General features: G+C 34.7%; 1 protein-coding gene across 7 annotated transcripts in view; it reads right to left on the reverse strand.

The window, feature by feature from the left end:
* Positions 1 to 19174, reverse strand: part of LOC143248784 (uncharacterized) — a 100770-nt gene that overhangs the window by 63847 nt on the left and 17749 nt on the right. For 3 of the 7 annotated variants that reach the window (XM_076497505.1, XM_076497502.1, XM_076497506.1), the window contains one exon: positions 14238 to 14382. The gene's annotated coding sequence lies outside the window, so the exon portion shown is untranslated. Of the gene's footprint in view, positions 1 to 589; positions 761 to 8676; positions 8833 to 8866; positions 8947 to 14237; positions 14383 to 19174 lie in introns of those variants that run through there. The other 4 variants (XM_076497509.1, XM_076497508.1, XM_076497507.1 and 1 more) reach the window with 4 other exon arrangements.

Raw genomic sequence — 19174 nt, forward strand, 5'->3', positions numbered from 1 at the left:
AAGTTGCTTACAAGAGCTGTGTGTAGCTCGACTGTAGAATCCCTTCATACTTTTGGAGTTTCGGTTTCGTACAAAAGCTTCTGTTATAACTGCCAGTTTCAATTACCTTTTACGATTTTTCATACAGCTTCGTAGTGATGAAAATGTTTATGCATCCTTGGAGAGCCAAAAAGTTTTAATTTACACACTTGCCGTTACAGATCTAATGAAAGCGTAATACTTGTATTTTCATACACTTTATACTAGAGTGGTACTTTCCAAATGCTTGCTTGTTAAACCAATGAAACTAAGCTATTAACACGTAACTGGAATCCAGTGAAGTTAATTCTCACGTGACAAAGGAGCGACATTCCTACAATATTTACTTTTCCATCCCATTTTCCGCCAACGTCCATAATTATTTTCATTTCCACATTATACACAATATATATATAACACCAAAACACATTGGTTCTGTTCCACAATGACATTACTTTATTCTGTCCACACCGAAAATCGATACCAAAACTTCAGCTTTGTAACTCGTCAAGCCAGCGTTTTTTTTTTTTAAATATTAGTTTAAAGGAATATCAGAACAAAAGTAAGTAACCTCAAACAGTTTTGTAACAAATGCCTCGTGAAATGGAACAAAACGAACTATTTCCATTCAATTCCAACTGGGTTGATTCGCATCCTGTCTCACTGATAGACTGCACTTCCGCCTCTGTCTCGGACCTACTTCGAGATAAGGGATTCTGTTTATTTTGCCCAACTGCGCCTACTTAAAAGGAAAAAAAAAAAACCACTGCATAATTCGCAAAGGTAATTATATTTTCATTCTCTTGTTACATATTTATTTATTTATTTATTTATTATGGTTTCATGACCAAGCCGAAACAGAAAAAAATTGCTTTATTATTGATTTGATTGGCTAATGTTTTTTTTTTTTTTTCTGACGTTAGATCGTACGTGAAACTATTTATAGAGATATGTTACTAAACATATAAGAAAGTATGGTTTATATAACAATAAAAGCAAAACAAAATCCGAATAGAAGGGGGGGAACTGAACATTATTACAAGTCGAGGGAACTGAACTGAACATTATTACAAGTCGAGGGAACTGAACTGAACATTATTACAAGTCGAATGAAATATTCTGAGTAATAAGAAAAGGGAAAATTTTAATATTACGATTCACAAAAATTGAAGAAGCATTAAATTTGTTTTAATAAACAGACGTCCCCGCTCCTGAACAAAAATGTTCAATAACACTCCAAGAACACTGAAAACAAATACAAGAATTATTTTCAAAAATAACAGCAACAGACAAAAAAACAAAACAAAAACAACAGAAATGTCACTGACGACAAAACAAATCGACTTCGAATCAGTGCCAAGTGTCACAAGTGTCGGTGTTTTAGGACATTTCAAGGTTAATTTCTCTTCTATTCTACGACAAACCAACGAAGCAGGACACCAGCGAACAATTTTAGTTCCATCAAGCCTGAGGATAAATACCATTTCAAACGACCATTACTTTGCATTGTCTACATATATATATATAAATTGTATGCCCGATTACGTATCTCAAGTTCGTCATGACCGGTCATGCTTGCCTTGCAGGGGAGGGGAACAAAAATCAGCTTTAATTTTGTCACTTTCGACGAAATCGTGTTTTAAGTATTGCGTAGGAAAACCAAGTTTCTAAAACAATAAATAAATAAAGAGGTTGATAACCTAAACTTCCACGTAAAGGTGTTACGGATACAGATTTTTGTAGTTCAAAAATAATTAACATTTATCCAAGTTGCGACTTAAATTTTCTATTACTGTAGCTTTTGATACAATTTATAAGCATTCTCTTGTCTGTGAAAATATTTTCTAGCATTCTAAATGAACATATTAAAATTGTTTTTTTGTTTTTGAATTTTGCGCAAAGCTACACGAGGGCTGTCTGCGCTAGCCGTCCCTAATTTAGCAGTGTGAGAGTAGAGGAAAGGCAGCTAGTCATCACCACCCACCGACAACTCTTAGGCTACTCTTTTACCAACGAATAGTGGGATTGACCGCACATTATAACGCCCCCTCGGCTAAAAGGGGCGAGCATGTTTGCTGCGACGGGTATGCAAACCCGCGACCCTCAGATTACAAGTAGCACGCCTTAACCCACCTGTCCATGACGGGTCCCTGTCATTAGGTAGACTATGGCTTTTGGGGAAAGGCTTCTAACGGTCATTTCTATTGTAATATATTTATGCACTCTGATCATAAAAATGTATTGAGCTTTAGGATTTGGAAATTTCCAAACAAGATTACCTCTTGTAGTGAATGACGTAAATAAAGGAACCACCTTGAACCAGCACGACCTCGACAGAAAATTGAAACAAGTCGTACTCATCCGAGGTTAAAAAAAACAAACCTAAAACACGATCAGCAGTAAAAGCCATCGTCACGCTCCAGACAACAGTATGATCATAATCAAGAAGGATCTCCACCTGTTGAGATAATTTCAAGTAGCTGGAGAAATAAACGGGTATCCATACTATTCTATACTGAGACATACCGGTCAGGTCGCCAGAAAGAACGCTTATGAATTTCCATACTGTTCAGCTGGGTGCTGGGAAATCGATGTTTTCATACACTAGATGACTTATGCCTTATGTGGTATGCCTTATATATGGCGGTATTACAATGGAGTTATTTACCATGGATATTACGCTGCAGGCTTATAGTTAGTATGCACGGTTGTTAGAAAACGATCAGACCTGACAATATAGACTGAAAGAACCTGGTAGGTTTCACTTAAATGTACTCTGTGATGTAATGCTGTGATGGTAGGGCATTTTGAAATTAAAGTTTCAATAAAAACCTTGTGCTCATGAATGGCGAACATAACTGAATATCAAATATGAGTAAATAGTGGTAGAACTGTTAGATTCCAGAAAAGGTCGCAAACCTAATACCCTTCCGCAGGAACTACCTATTATACTTGCTTGAAGGGCGGGTATTTCTGCTAACTGAGATAAAGGAGACGCTTGACTGGTATACCGAGACCTCTGTGAATCACGAAGATCTTAAAATCCCGCAACGGAGCCGTGGATATTTCAGGCTGTTTAATCATATACGATTAGTTAAGACTAACTAAACGTGTTCAGGCATTAGTTGTTTATCTTAAACATTCGGTTATTGGTCAACTTCATATATAATTATTAGTTTAATTATTTTGAAGTATTTGGTGAATTTTGACAGACATTTTATAGTCCATGTTCGGCCCATACTCTTGATTGTTAAGGTTAAATAAATATTTTATCGTTGGTGCATGCATCTTAATTAATGGATATCTGAAAAAACTATATACCGTACGAGTTAAATCTTACCATAAGCTTTGCTTAGGTAATTCTATGTTACCCTAAAAGGGAAGAAATGGATAGGGACGGCTAAAGCAGATAGACCTCGTGTAGCTTTGCGCGAAATTCAAAAAAAAGAAAAAGCAAACAAACCTAATTGCAAACAATGTTATAATGTAGTCTGACGCAGCCCGTTGTTCTATTGCGACTCTATATTAACTGCGGTTATTACGTGACTTGATTCACAAATCTAAAATCGTTTTAATATAACGTACATTAGTCTCTTACAGTATTTGAAACATAAGTGTTCTATAGGTTGTATCAATCGATTATCTTAAAATTTCGAATTCCGTCTTGAGAAAATACGAACTAGGGACACTTAACGACGGTACACACTGCAAAGTCAAGTGTCACTTATATGACGTCATTTGAGTGTGCATTAACAGTGTGATTGACAGAAAACATACTACTGTATAGTGGTAGGAGTGGTTAAATGAGGTGACTCCCTCCCCCCAAGCGACATTCGATTTTTCACGAAAAGCCAAATCCAATCGTACGTGCTCTTCTAAAAAATTACACGGTCATCCTACAGATCCGAAGTAAAAGGACAAAGAAGAAAAAGAGTATTATGCAAGTACAACGACAACCTCGCGTGTCTATCCTTCAAGAGGCTAAATTTACTAAGCGGTTTTTCCGTCGTGGTTGATCAAAATTGCTTTCAGTACTTTGATCGTTCTGTAGTATCAGTCACACAGTCATTGTCGACATAACTGGTTTTTTTTTTTCCTACTTAGGAGTTTTGTGAGAATATATAAGAGTAGAATGTATCGATAATCGATCGCGGATATGTTCAGTTCGTTGGTCAATAACGCCACTAAAATATTGACCAGGAAAAGAAAGTTCGTTAATAAGTAAGAAACGTATTTATGGAAAAAAAAAAAAAAAAAAAAACGCGTACAGTTGAATATTTCTGAAATACTAAAGCCCAATACGGTTAACTATAGCGACTACACTGACGTTTTGGGCAAGGCTTGTGTCACATACTACTGGTTGTAAGTTTAACTCGATATTAGAATTTAGAAGAAACCTAAATGGGCTCAGCTTCATCCAGGCATCTCAAACTTTACCGCAACGTTTAGAACGAAACAAGGAAAAATAAACGTGTTTTTGTTCCGCCATGTGAAACTGGAGGTATAAACATCTCTATATAAACACGTACACGTTTTTCGAATTACTTGGTCTAACAGTTTCTCGATGTTAAATCTCACAAGTACTTTTGTGGTTGACATGACATTCTCTTTTGTCCTTCACAGATTCGTAAACTTACGAGGATTAAAACGTTTTCAGGAAAACTTGCTTCAAAGCTTATATCCGCAATCTCCCGTTTTAACTTTGCAGGAAAATGGGTCCTAAACCAATTGAGGCTAGATAAATCAGGATTCTTTTAAATTTTTCTTGGGATTGAGAAAATGTGATTATCTATTTGAGATACGCGTAAACGAATGAAGTAGAGCTTCCATGGGAATAAAGAACACAGAATCTCTGAATGTTTTTCTGCATGTTTCTGCAGTATTTGTATCATCAAGTGGCTTATCCTTGTTTTCGTATTGTTACATTTTTTCAAATATGTTTGATATTCACAGATTTTATTAAGGGGAACACTACAAGTTACTTCTGCTGTCAATTGAAACAATAATAATCATTTTGTTGTTTCCCTTCTGATAATAGTCTCGAGTTTACTATATAACCATATACCGTTTTAAAATTATGCTATAAAGGGCGTGGTAATACTTATACATTAAGACTTTGGTCGCTTGGGGTCGATTTCAAAGTCATTTAGAAACAGCACTGAGATAGTAATTGTTTAATAAATGGAACAAAGAAAACAGGTCTTACATTCAATATATATATTGATACAGTTGATATATTAGTCGTACCGCAACTATGGTGTTTGTCAAGTTTTAAGAAGTTAATATGTATTATTTTTCTTAAAACGAGCAACTATGGTGTTTGTCAAGTTTTAAGAAGTTAATATGTATTCTTTTTCTTAAAACGAGCAACTATGGTGTTTGTCAAGTTTTAAGAAGTTAATGTGTATTCTTTTTCTTAAAACGAGCAACTATGGTGTCTCTCAAGTTTTAAGAAGTTAATGTGTATTCATTTTCTTAAAACGAGCAACTATGGTGTCTCTCAAGTTTTAAGAAGTTAATGTGTATTCTTTTTCTTAAAACGAGCAACTATGGTGTCTCTCAAGTTTTAAGAAGTTAATGTGTATTCATTTTCTTAAAACGAGTAACTATGGTGTCTCTCAAGTTTTAAGAAGTTAATGTGTATTCTTTTTCTTAAAACGAGTAACTATGGTGTCTCTCAAGTTTTAAGAAGTTAATGTGTATTCTTTTTCTTAAAACGAGTAACTATGGTGTCTCTCAAGTTTTAAGAAGTTAATGTGTACTCATTTTCTTAAAACGAGTAACTATGGTGTCTCTCAAGTTTTAAGAAGTTAATGTGTATTATTTTTCTTAAAACGAGCAACTATGGTGTTTGTCAAGTTTTAAGAAGTTAATATGTATTCTTTTTCTTAAAACGAGCAACTATGGTGTTTGTCAAGTTTTAAGAAGTTAATGTGTATTCTTTTTCTTAAAACGAGCAACTATGGTGTCTCTCAAGTTTTAAGAAGTTAATGTGTATTCATTTTCTTAAAACGAGCAACTATGGTGTCTCTCAAGTTTTAAGAAGTTAATATGTATTATTTTTCTTAAAACGAGCAACTATGGTGTTTGTCAAGTTTTAAGAAGTTAATATGTATTCTTTTTCTTAAAACGAGCAACTATGGTGTTTGTCAAGTTTTAAGAAGTTAATGTGTATTCTTTTTCTTAAAACGAGCAACTATGGTGTCTCTCAAGTTTTAAGAAGTTAATGTGTATTCATTTTCTTAAAACGAGCAACTATGGTGTCTCTCAAGTTTTAAGAAGTTAATGTGTATTCTTTTTCTTAAAACGAGCAACTATGGTGTCTCTCAAGTTTTAAGAAGTTAATGTGTATTCATTTTCTTAAAACGAGTAACTATGGTGTCTCTCAAGTTTTAAGAAGTTAATGTGTATTCTTTTTCTTAAAACGAGTAACTATGGTGTCTCTCAAGTTTTAAGAAGTTAATGTGTATTCTTTTTCTTAAAACGAGTAACTATGGTGTCTCTCAAGTTTTAAGAAGTTAATGTGTATTCTTTTTCTTAAAACGAGTAACTATGGTGTCTCAAGTTTTAAGAAGTTAATGTGTATTCTTTTTCTTAAAACGAGCAACTATGGTGTTTGTCAAGTTTTAAGAAGTTAATATGTATTCTTTTTCTTAAAACGAGAAACTATGGTGTTTGTCAAGTTTTAAGAAGTTAATGTGTATTCATTTTCTTAAAACGAGTAACTATGGTGTCTCTCAAGTTTTAAGAAGTTAATGTGTATTCATTTTCTTAAAACGAGTAACTATGGTGTCTCTCAAGTTTTAAGAAGTTAATGTGTATTCATTTTCTTAAAGCTCTAGTCGCTCTACGATCACTGTATGCGTTATATAAAAAATCTGTAATTACTGTATGTTTTTTTTTGTATTTATTAAACGATTAAAACCTAAATACCTTTTTCGAGATGACATATGGACACAGAAAATGTAAACACAGATCCGTACATTACTGATGCATTACGTAACCACATATTACAGCAAAAATACTGAGTCCTAAGGGTTAAAAAAGTATACATAGAGAATCTCGTTGTCCGTGGCCCATATTTACAAATGTAAAAAAAACACTTGTAATCCGTAAAGTAAATACTTCGAAAAGGAAAATACACAAATAAATGAACACATTTAGACATGAATGAAGTCTTGCGTAACAGGCCATCTTCTATAATAACCTACAGAAAAACAAACTGTCTAGTTATCGTCGATATTTGCGCAATGCAATTGTGACATTCATTACTGCGTGACGCGACCAGCATCTACGTAACAGGTGATTGCTGTGCAAACATATTGAAAACTGGCACGTGTTTCGCTCTCTATATAATTCTCGTGGACAGAAAAATGAGGGAATCCTCAGTAGCTGCGGCAATTGAAATTCTTTTGAGCGAAATTAAATTTATGTACCTTTTTTTTCTTTTTTTATAATCTATATTTATGTGCGCCAATAATACTAAGCGCGTGGCGCTCGTATATCCAATTTGATTTTATCCTTCATCAGGAGCTCTACTAGCCTACCCTCCAATTAAAATTGTTTTAGACAAGTTTAGAATAAATTAATCTGAGACCCTGGGCATGATCAAGCACATCGATCGAAAGGGTTTGACCACTTGAGTCCAAAATTGTAATTAGATCTCAAATCGATCAAGAGATGGCGTAGCTATGTGCAGAAAGTTTATACGTGAAAAAAAACCCAAAAAACTCGGAGGCTTTCTACAAGCCGATATGCCGCGGCCAATATTTCATGCAGCCATGCTGTAGTTTACTTTAGCAAACAACAGGGCTTCGAATATGTCAAATAAATCTCTGAAACGAAACCATTTCTCCAAAATTTCCTGAAGATGTGACCATAATTACAATTGCTTTTCTCGAGTATTTTGAGACAATAATGTTTTACACTGGAAATTAAAAGTACGTTAAGGAAAACATTCATCCTCGAAAGAAGTGTAATCAACGGAAACTTGAAATGGTTTTTAAACTTCATTTCCCACAATTGTACCGTAACCTCTTTCATGGTACAAAACAGCTTTACGGTACTTCTTTCCTCGTTTCAAACCCTGAATCGTTCTAAGAAGTAGACTTCTAGTTTCCTCTCTGTTCGGAAAAAAAAAAAAAAAAAAAAATGGTTGGCCGTTTAAAACTTTATATCTCATTCCATGAGTGTAATTACACGTTCGTAGTTTGAGAAGTCGACGTTTGAAATATATATATTGTCATAACCGTGGGGTTCAAGCTGAGCTTGAGAAAGTAATCTTCTGATTACCAATGTGTAACCGGTTTTGAACCAGTAAAATACATCTTCTCCTTAAATTAAATTTAATCGATTGTTTTGTTTTCTTTAGCTTTAGTTGGGTACACAATGCGATGTTTTAAGTCTTAGCATCTCGTGTCTCCCACAGAATTATATTTCGCAAGTAACGCTATGGATTGTACTTTGATAATAGAAAAAAATAAAATAAAAAGTTTAATGCTGTCGAACTTTGTCTTTACTGTGTATAAAGGGACGTTACACTGCACTTATTTAAGCTTCCACCCTAACTTACTATTTTGCATTACTTTAGCCTATAATGTTATATTTTCATTACGATATACAGATTGGAAAGACAAAACAATGGTTGATTGTGATTACCTTTGTTCTTTTCCACTGTGTGCTCAAAGCCAGCGACTTTTATCACCAAATGACAAGAACATCTGCTCTGCACACAATTAGGGTTAAATATTCACAATTCATATACACAACTGTCAATAAAGGTCGCAAACACTCAGAAGTTAATGTTCACAAATTAATATTTTAATCGATAAACATGTGAATGTCTGACCTCCATATCTGACTTTTCTGAACAGACTCCTTTTTTTTTAGGCACATAAATAAAATTGCTGTCACGTCCTTGCTTCTGACCTAAAAGAAAAACGCCGATATACGTTTGCCCATTTTTAAAATGCACTTCAGCTTAACAAAATAGGTCAACAATGTTTTTTAAGTCGTCTACACAGAGAAATAGGTGTAAACGAAAAAAATAAATTACTGAAGGCCATTTGTGAATTTATGACGTTCGACAAGAAAGAATAGCTTAGTCCTCGAGTGTCGTAATGAATTTTTTGAAAACTCAGTTTCGCTTCACCACGGTTTCCTAAGATTATCTAATTTGTAAGTTGTTATACTTTTCACAGTGCTAAACTAGTAACGGCTGTTACACCGTTACCTTGTAACGGTCATTACACGTAGTGCAGTGCTAACCTTGTAACGGTCGTTATACTTTGTACCAGAGTGCTAACTTGTAACAGTTATACTTTGAGCCAGAGTGCTCATTTGTATTAATTATACTTTGTACCAGAATGCTCATTTGTATTAATTATACTTTATACCAGAATGCTAATTTGTATTAATTATACTTTATACCAGAATGCTCATTTGTATTAATTATACTTTGTACCAGAATGCTCATTTGTATTAATTATACTTTATACCAGAATGCTCATTTGTATTAATTATACTTTATACCAGAATGCTCATTTGTATTAATTATACTTTGTACCAGAATGCTCATTTGTATCAATTATACTTTATACCAGAATGCTCATTTGTATTAATTATACTTTGTACCAGAATGCTCATTTGTATTAATTATACTTTGTACCAGAATGCTCATTTGTATTAATTATACTTTATACCAGAATGCTCATTTGTATTAATTATACTTTATACCAGAATGCTCATTTGTATTAATTATACTTTGTACCAGAATGCTCATTTGTATCAATTATACTTTATACCAGAATGCTCATTTGTATTAATTATACTTTATACCAGAATGCTAATTTGTATTAATTATACTTTATACCAGAATGCTCATTTGTATTAATTATACTTTGTACCAGAATGCTCATTTGTATTAATTATACTTTATACCAGAATGCTCATTTGTATTAATTATACTTTATACCAGAATGCTCATTTGTATTAATTATACTTTGTACCAGAATGCTCATTTGTATCAATTATACTTTGTACCAGAATGCTCATTTGTATTAATTATACTTTGTACCAGAATGCTAATTTGTATTAATTATACTTTATACCAGAATGCTCATTTGTATCAATTATACTTTATACCAGAATGCTCATTTGTATCAATTATACGTTGTACAGTGTCCTTCCATGATATATGAAAAAAGAAAATACATGAAACACGCTACACAAATATAAAGTGCCCCCTTAAAATTTCTTCAGTCAACGATATTATTTGAATACCACTATGAAAAGTACATTTCGAATGAAGATGAAGAGGTAGAGATACAACAGTTAGTGGTATGTATGGATTGGGTGTTGTGGGCTCATCCTGTGATAGTATCAATAAGGTCATCTTCAAGGTCATTTGTTCTTCAGATACTTGAGGAATTTCCCCGAAAGGGGCCTATGGCTAGCTGTAGGGGTCATATGTTTTCATCACTCTCACTAGTGTAAAGAACTATTGTCTATCAGTCAGTCAACAGACACTAAAATGGCGTCACATAAGGGATACTTGACGTCATCAAAACATGCGCATGACATGAATCACGAGAAGAATTATGCATTTTCTAGGCTACAACACAACATGACGTACGAACTTGAAAAGCAAAAATAAAAATATTTCTCACTCTTAATTTGTTTTATTTACTCTTGAAAGAGAACACTTTCGAGGGCCCTGCTCAAGTGCATCTGGTATAAATTAAGTTCCCAAACTGTAAAAGGTATAGACACTGACAAGTGAAACAGTAAAACAACACTTACCAAATTCACTCTTTGAGTACAACTATTACAAGGTATATGGAGTTCAGTCATAAAAGACCGAAATCAAACCCTAGTGAAGGTTGTTACAGAAATCTAAGTTTGAAATGGAATGTGAAAAGTTTTGCTTAAGTAGATTATTACACTTTTGAGGAGTTCAAAATTTTAAAAAGTATTAAACTGAATACCCCCTATAAAATCTAGAGCATAAGTTGCGAATGTTCCCCTACAAAAAGTAGAACAAACTGTTCTCAAATAATCTAAATAATGGTACAATGTTAGTCATGGTTCTACTATATTGTTATCAGAATGTTCTGATTACCTGTAAACTGTCTAACGACTCACAAATGTATGCTATTATTCACATCAGATAGAGAAGTGTCAGCGGCTGCGTACTACAGACTCATTTCCGCGTGTTAAAATTACTATCCCCTAACATCTTCAGCCGTGATGGTGTTATAACCTGATGGTCAGTGAATTTGTGCGAAATGCAGAATTCAAAAAACAGGCTCATTTAGACAGCATGCGAGTAACCAATCTTAACAATGAAGCTGTTACACTTGGGCAGCACTTTTAACACAGCTTTTAACTATTTGTTAAAATTTCGTAACACCATCAGACTGTTCACCTAATCTCCATGTCCACAACTGTTGTTATGTTTGAAGAGTGATTTTGGTTACTTTGTGTATAAAAGGTTTAATGTGCTTTGTCTAAAACTTCTGCAGTCGATATTTTTGACATATGATGCATATAAATAAAAGTTTCTAAGAACCAAACCTCAAACCTGGCAATAAGAAATCCTGGTAACATTTTGCATGTTAACCTCATAACATTAACATGTAATTTCTTATATCTTTGCATTTGGCAATGATTTATCCGTTAAAGAGGTTCACGATCAACCGGTAGACAAACGAGTGCAAGTGTTAATTTACGTGTAATCCACAAACGACTGGTTTGTTTAGAATTTCGCTCAAAGCTATAAGAGGGCTATCTGCTCTAGCCGTCCCTAATTTTGCAGTGTAAGATTAGAGGGAAGGCAGCTAGTCACCACCACCCTCCGCCAACTCTTGAGCTACTCTTTTACCACCGCATAGTGGGATTGACTACAACCTTATAATGTCCTTACAGCTGAAAGGGCGAACATGTCTGGTGTGACGGGAATTCGAACCCGCGACCCTCGGATTACGAATCGAGCGCATTTATCACCTTGCCATGCCGAGCCCAACACAAACGAATTCGCTTCAAAAGTCTTTTAATAAATAAATGTAAAACCATAATACTTTTCTCAACAGTTTCACCAGCTGTATATTTCACTGGTTTCTCTCTCCAAACACATTAATTTTTTTCACTCCATTATTAAGAGAAAAAAATCAGGCTAAAACAAAAATATAGGTTTTTGGATCACTGTACAAAAAAATCATGATTTCCTTATTAATGTTTGAAAACACTCTAATTTTCGATCCTGAACCACTCATATAATTATTGGGATGGAAACAGCTCAAAACCTTTCCAAAGACGAAAATTTATTTTCCAACTTATCACGTTTGGATTAAATGTATAGGTTTTATGTACAGTTACAATAAATAAGTCCTATGCTCAACACAATTTTATTAAAATATAAAAATATACACACTTGTAGTTCAGGTCACTGAAAGACGAATTTTTTAATTTTTTTAATTTTTAATAAACTAACTATATAAAGAAATGGAACCAACTTAAAAATATAGGCCTAAGTTTTTGGGACTGACATATAAACTAATGACATTCTCTTGGAAATACACTAACCAGTGAAATAAGCTTGAAATAAACTTTCCAGTTTTGTTTTTTTATTTTGCTTTGCAAATACAGTTAGATAGTTTAGTGTTTCGTTGCTAGAAGTTTGGAGTCGCACAGAACATGCTCTTCCCCGAATAGTTACAAACTAACTTCTAAAATAAGACAATCTCGCCAGTTGTTGTAAATGATTGTCAAAGTAATTCAAAGAAGGTAAATCAGTTTTGTAAATAAAAATTATTATTAGTCCTCACGTAAGAAACGATCTGCAAATGACTAAAATAAAATTCATAATAAAAATAATTATATTTCATAACTTATTGTTCATACAACTGGTGACGTAAATATTGTATCCCATATGGCCTGAGACGCCACAGTATTATGTAAAAGGGCTTTTCGGCACTGAAGATGACAAATATAGGGCAGTTGAAATGTTATAAAATATAGTTGTTCTGTTTTGTTTTTTTTGAATTTCGGCCAAAGCTACTCGAGGGCTATCTGTGCTAGCCGTCCCTAATTTAGCAGTGTAAGACTAGAGGGAAGGCAGCTAGTCATCACCACCCATCGCCAACTCTTGAGCTAGTCTTTTACCAACGAATAGTGGGATTGACAGTCACTTTATAACGCCCCATATATAAAATATATATAAACAGAACTATTACCGTAATTTAGACAAAAGAATGTGTGTGTGTTCGACGGGGTTGCATTCAGTCTAAATATTTTTCTCACGGTCAGCTCAACGCAGTTTTACCTCAAGTATGGAGATTCGATCGGTTAAAAAGTCCCTGAAGATGTAAATATTTAAAACTAACAATTCGATAGTCCTCAGTTCTTAAGATTAATGTAGAGGTTATACCCACGAACACTGTCATACGCCAGCTTGTCGCGATAGGTTTCAAAAAGATAAAACATGCTCTAATTACGTTTGTTTACTGTTGGCTTTTATAAAATACCATCGTACTGTTCACTACAAGTTTCTGTAATTCGTATTTTTCTGAAAGTTCAGTTGAATTCGTTAAGCCTTGTATCTAAGTAAAACTAAATTCTCCCAAATAAAACAACACAAAATCGATATTCAAAGTAATGCAGTTTTTACGAGAATTATTAATGTATATAGTAGAACAATACACTACTCTATCGGTAAGTGTAAGTCGTCACCACGCACACATGACGCTACATTTTTGCGACGCATATATTTCACTAACACTAAAAGTAAAACGCTATACTTTTCAGTCTTACAGCATTCGACGTTGAGAAACATTTAGCAAGCATTTCAGAAACAGCTTTCTTAATTAAGTATTTAAAAACTCTTAAAGACAGCACGCAAATTGTATTTGCGCTAATAACTTCAATGATGAGCAGTAAAACTTAAGAGGTGATATTCCATTTACACAACAAAGTAAAAAAAAAGTTTTCCCACCGCTAATGACCTCTTGGTGGCCTTGATGTACAGTAGACTACGGATTTTGTTACGACTAACGTTTTGAACTCTCAGAGTTACTCGCTCTTAATAAAAGTAGTGTCACCTAAGCTAATTGATAACAGTTAAATAAATGGCTAACATGCATGCTTCATAGTTGTTGTTTTTACGTTAACTCTTCAAATATTAAAGTTATATAAACTTTAGTAAACGAATATTCACAACTTACCCGAAAAACAACCTAATATTCACCACCAACCACAGCTACAACTCAACTGTAACGAAAAGCAGCACACATTCCACGGAGCGAATATCCTCTGAAGTCCGCCAGAGGGCACAGTCGCCACTCAGAGAGTTTATTACCTTCCGATAAGCTAAAAGAAAAAAAACAAAGTGAAAGCTTAACACGTATAGTTTGATTAAAAAAACTTGGTTGTGAGCGCTAGTTGAACACTTTCAACGTATTCCAGTGAAAATTGAATAAATATAGATATTTTTCGTAAAGGTACTAGAGTATATTCGGAATCAATAAATGCTTTTTAAAAATACAATGACAATTAATTTATTCGATATATCTACATAAAAATGTCAGTAACACACGAACACGCACGAGGAAAGTCACCCCCTATTTAAAGCTTCAAACATAGCTTCCTGCCTTCAGTTTTCAGTACAACTTGTTATGTTTGTGGTCAGTAAGAGTGAAATAGATTTTGTTTTTCTTTTAAGAGGAAAATGTTGTTGTTTTTTAATTTGCTGTAAAATATGTGCTCTTTGTATGTGAATCAATGCTCGAATTGAAAACCACAAATATAATGAACTAATTATACATTGTACTGGCACTCTCGTATAAATAAATCTATCGTAAACTTAACAACTTTATTAGTGATTCTCTTTAAATTAAATTAAGAAGTTATCGAAAATTTTACATGAAACAAGGTAAACTAGAAACCAACTAGACCAATGAATATTGAAGAATCAATACGACTGCAGCTGTACCCACGTATCTTCATTAGGGTTAAGTCAGTTACTGGTATCTCACTCTCGAGACGTGCCCCTATGCACATGGTTTGTTAACAAGGGGAATGAAATGAACAATGAAACGCCGTTCTCCTGAACTGTAGCACTGGTGGGAACTAATAGCCAAGACTGTATAATATAATTTATTTGTCACTTGGCAGATGCCTCTTAGAACTCTGGTTGTTGTCCAGGATATGATGTCATTCAATTAACTAAAAGTTATCAAAACATTAGTAGCAACTGATATGTAAGTTAGATCTTGTTAAAATACTTAATATTTACCATTTCCTGTCTGTATCCAACAGCATTGATTTTGAAGTTTCTTTAACTTTATGTATACAGAAGGTTTTACTTAGGTGCTTAACACGTACAAACCTAAAAGACTTAATTATGTTGGTTATAATACAAAACACCAAACATGCTCGCCCTTTCAGCCGTGTGGGTGTTATAATGTGACGGTCAATCCCACTGTTCGTTGGTAAAAAAGTAGCTCAAGAGTTGGCGGTGGGTGGTGATAACTAGCTGCCTTCCCTCTAGCCTTACACTGCAAAAATAGGGACGGCTAAGGCAGATAGTTATCGTGTAGCTTTGCGCGAAATTCAGAACAAACAAACAAACAATACAAAAAACGCTGCATACATTTAAATCTTCGTTTTGGATTAATAGTTTAAAACTTTAAAAGTGTGTATAAGTCGTTAGTCAACGCCACCTCTCGCCTACTCTTGGAATATCAATAAGTGATGTCAAGACATTGAGAGGAAGAAAAAACCAAAATGGAAAGCGATTGAAAGTTGTCGTTTTTTTAAATTTCGCGCTAAACTATTCGACGGATATCTGCGCTAGCCGTACCTGATCTTATCAATATAAGATTAGATGGAAGGCACTTCGAACTTTTGAAGTACTCCTTTACCAACAAAATATTGACCAGGGATTGACCGAAACGTAATAACGCTCCCATAGCTGAAAGGGCAAGCATATTTAGTGTGATGGGAATTTGAACTAGTGACCCTCAGACTGCAAGTCGAGCGCCCTCACCATGCGGTAATGCCGCGATTAGAAACTTTAATACTTTCTAATGAATATTTTCTTTGATGTAACGCACATATTTGACATTTTAACAATTTCTGTCCTTTTGTTCGATTTCCCACAGGAAACATTAAAATATAACTCTCAGTATTAAATGATACTTAGCTTCACGGACTATTAGAAATAATTGTTTTTATTTTTTTCTGATAACATATTATGCTATCACGGTGTAAGTAATACAGGCAGTCTGTATATTTCAACATATCTTCATAAACATATGCAAATACCCCATATTCCGCTTTCTTACAGCATATGTTTCAAGTTTACAAAATTACACAAATTTTCCAGACATCTATTTGGAACACACCAAATTTGATTGCTGTCTTGTGTTAATTTAACCTTAGGCACTACTTACTGCAGTGGAATGTATCCAGGAAAACTATCTAGTGTTTCATGGAATCGTTGCATTGTATCCTACATTGCTTTATCTATATGGAACTGGGTTAGAATGGAGCCAGGGAAGCTATCTAGTGTTTCATGGAATAGTTGCATTGTATCCTACATTGCTTTATCTATATGAAACTGGGTTAGAATGCAGCCAGGGAAGCTATCTAGTGTTTCATGGAATAGTTGCATTGTATCCTACATTGCTTTATCTATATGGAACTGGGTTAGAATGCAGCCAGGGAAGCTATCTAGTGTTTCATGGAATAGTTGCATTGTATCCTACATTGCTTTATCTATGTGGAACTGGGTTAGAATGCAGTCAGGGAAGCTATCTAGTGTTTCATGGAATAGTTGCATTGTATCCTACATTGCTTTATCTATGTGGAACTGGGTTAGAATGCAGTCAGGGAAGCTATCTAGTGTTTCATGGAATAGTTGCATTGTATCCTACATTGCTTTATCTATATGGAACTGGGTTAGAATGCAGTCAGGGAAGCTATCTAGTGTTTCATGGAATTGTTGCATTGTATCCTACATTGCTTTATCTATATGGAACTGGGTTAGAATGCAGCCAGGGAAGCTATCTAGTGTTTCATGGAATAGTTGCATTGTATCCTACATTGCTTTATCTATATGGAACTGGGTTAGAATGCAGCCAGGGAAGCTATCTAGTGTTTCATGGAATAGTTGCATTGTATCCTACATTGCTTTATCTATATGAAACTGGGTTAGAATGCAGCCAGGGAAGCTATCTAGTGTTTCATGGAATAGTTGCATTGTATCCTACATTGCTTTATCTATATGGAACTGGGTTAAAATGCAGCCAGGAAGCTATCTAGTGTTTCATGGAATAGTTGCATTGTATCCTACATTGCTTTATCTATATGGAACTGGGTTAGAATGCAGCCAGGGAAGCTATCTAGTGTTTCATGGAATAGTTGCATTGTATCCTACATTGCTTTATCTATATGGAACTGGGTTAGAATGCAGCCAGGGAAGCTATCTAGTGTTTCATGGAATAGTTGCATTGTATCCTACATTGCTTTATCTATATGGAACTGGGTTAGAATGCAGTCAGGGAAGCTATCTAGTGTTTCATGGAATAGTTGCATTGTATCCTACATTGCTTTATCTATATGGAACTGGGTTAGAATGCAGCCAGGGAAGCTATCTAGTGTTTCATGGAATAGTTGCATTGTATCCTACATTGCTTTATCTATATGGAACTGGGTTAGAATGCAGCCAGGGAAGCTATCTAGTGTTTCATGGAATAGTTGCATTGTATCCTACATTGATTTATCTATATGGAACTGGGTTAGAATGCAGTCAGGGAAGCTATCTAGTGTTTCATGGAATAGTTGCATTGTATCCTACATTGCTTTATCTATATGGAACTGGGTTAGAATGCAGCCAGGGAAGCTATCTAGTGTTTCATGGAATAGTTGCATTGTATCCTACATTGCTTTATCTATATGGAACTGGATTAGAATGCAGTCAGGGAAGCTATCTAGTGTTTCATGGAATAGTTGCATTGTATCCTACATTGCTTTATCTATGTGGAACTGGGTTAGAATGCAGTCAGGAAAGCTATCTAGTGTTTCATGGAATCGTTGCATTGTATCCTACATTGCTTTATCTATGTGGAACTCGGTAAGAATCCAGCCAGGGAAGCTATCTAGTGTTTCATGGAATAGTTGCATTGTATCCTACATTGCTTTATCTATATGGAACTGGGTTAGAATCCAGTCAGGGAAGCTATCTAGTGTTTCATGGAATAGTTGCATTGTATCCTACATTGCTTTATCTATGTGGAACTGGGTTAGAATGCAGTCAGGGAAGCTATCTAGTGTTTCATGGAATAGTTGCATTGTATCCTACATTGCTTTATCTATGTGGAACTGGGTTAGAATGCAGCCAGGGAAGCTATCTAGTGTTTCATGGAATAGTTGCATTGTATCCTACATTGCTTTATCTATGTGGAACTGGGTTAGAATGCAGCCAGGGAAGCTATCTAGTGTTTCATGGAATAGTTGCATTGTATCCTACATTGCTTTATCTATGTGGAACTGGGTTAGAATGCAGTCAGGGAAGCTATCTAGTGTTTCATGGAATAGTTGCATTGTATCCTACATTGCTTTATCTATGTGGAACTGGGTTAGAATGCAGCCAGGGAAGCTATCTAGTGTTTCATGGAATAGTTGCATTGTATCCTACATTGCTTTATCTATGTGGAACTCGGTAAGAATCCAGTCAGGGAAGCTATCTAGTGTTTCATGGAATAGTTGCATTGTATCCTACATTGCTTTATCTATGTGGAACTGGGTTATAATGCAGCCAGGAAGCTATCTAGTGTTTCATGGAATAGTTGCATTGTATCCTACATTGCTTTATCTATGTGGAACTCGGTAAGAATCCAGTCAGGGAAGCTATCTAGTGTTTCATGGAATAGTTGCATTGTATCCTACATTGCTTTATCTATGTGGAACTCGGTAAGAATCCAGTCAGGGAAGCTATCTAGTGTTTCATGGAATAGTTGCATTGTATCCTACATTGCTTTATCTATATGGAACTGGGTTAGAATCCAGTCAGGGAAGCTATCTAGTGTTTCATGGAATAGTTGCATTGTATCCTACATTGCTTTATCTATATGGAACTGGGTTAGAATCCAGTCAGGGA

This window comes from Tachypleus tridentatus, chromosome 4, assembly GCF_004210375.1.
Source record: "Tachypleus tridentatus isolate NWPU-2018 chromosome 4, ASM421037v1, whole genome shotgun sequence".
NCBI lineage: Eukaryota > Metazoa > Arthropoda > Merostomata > Xiphosura > Limulidae > Tachypleus > Tachypleus tridentatus.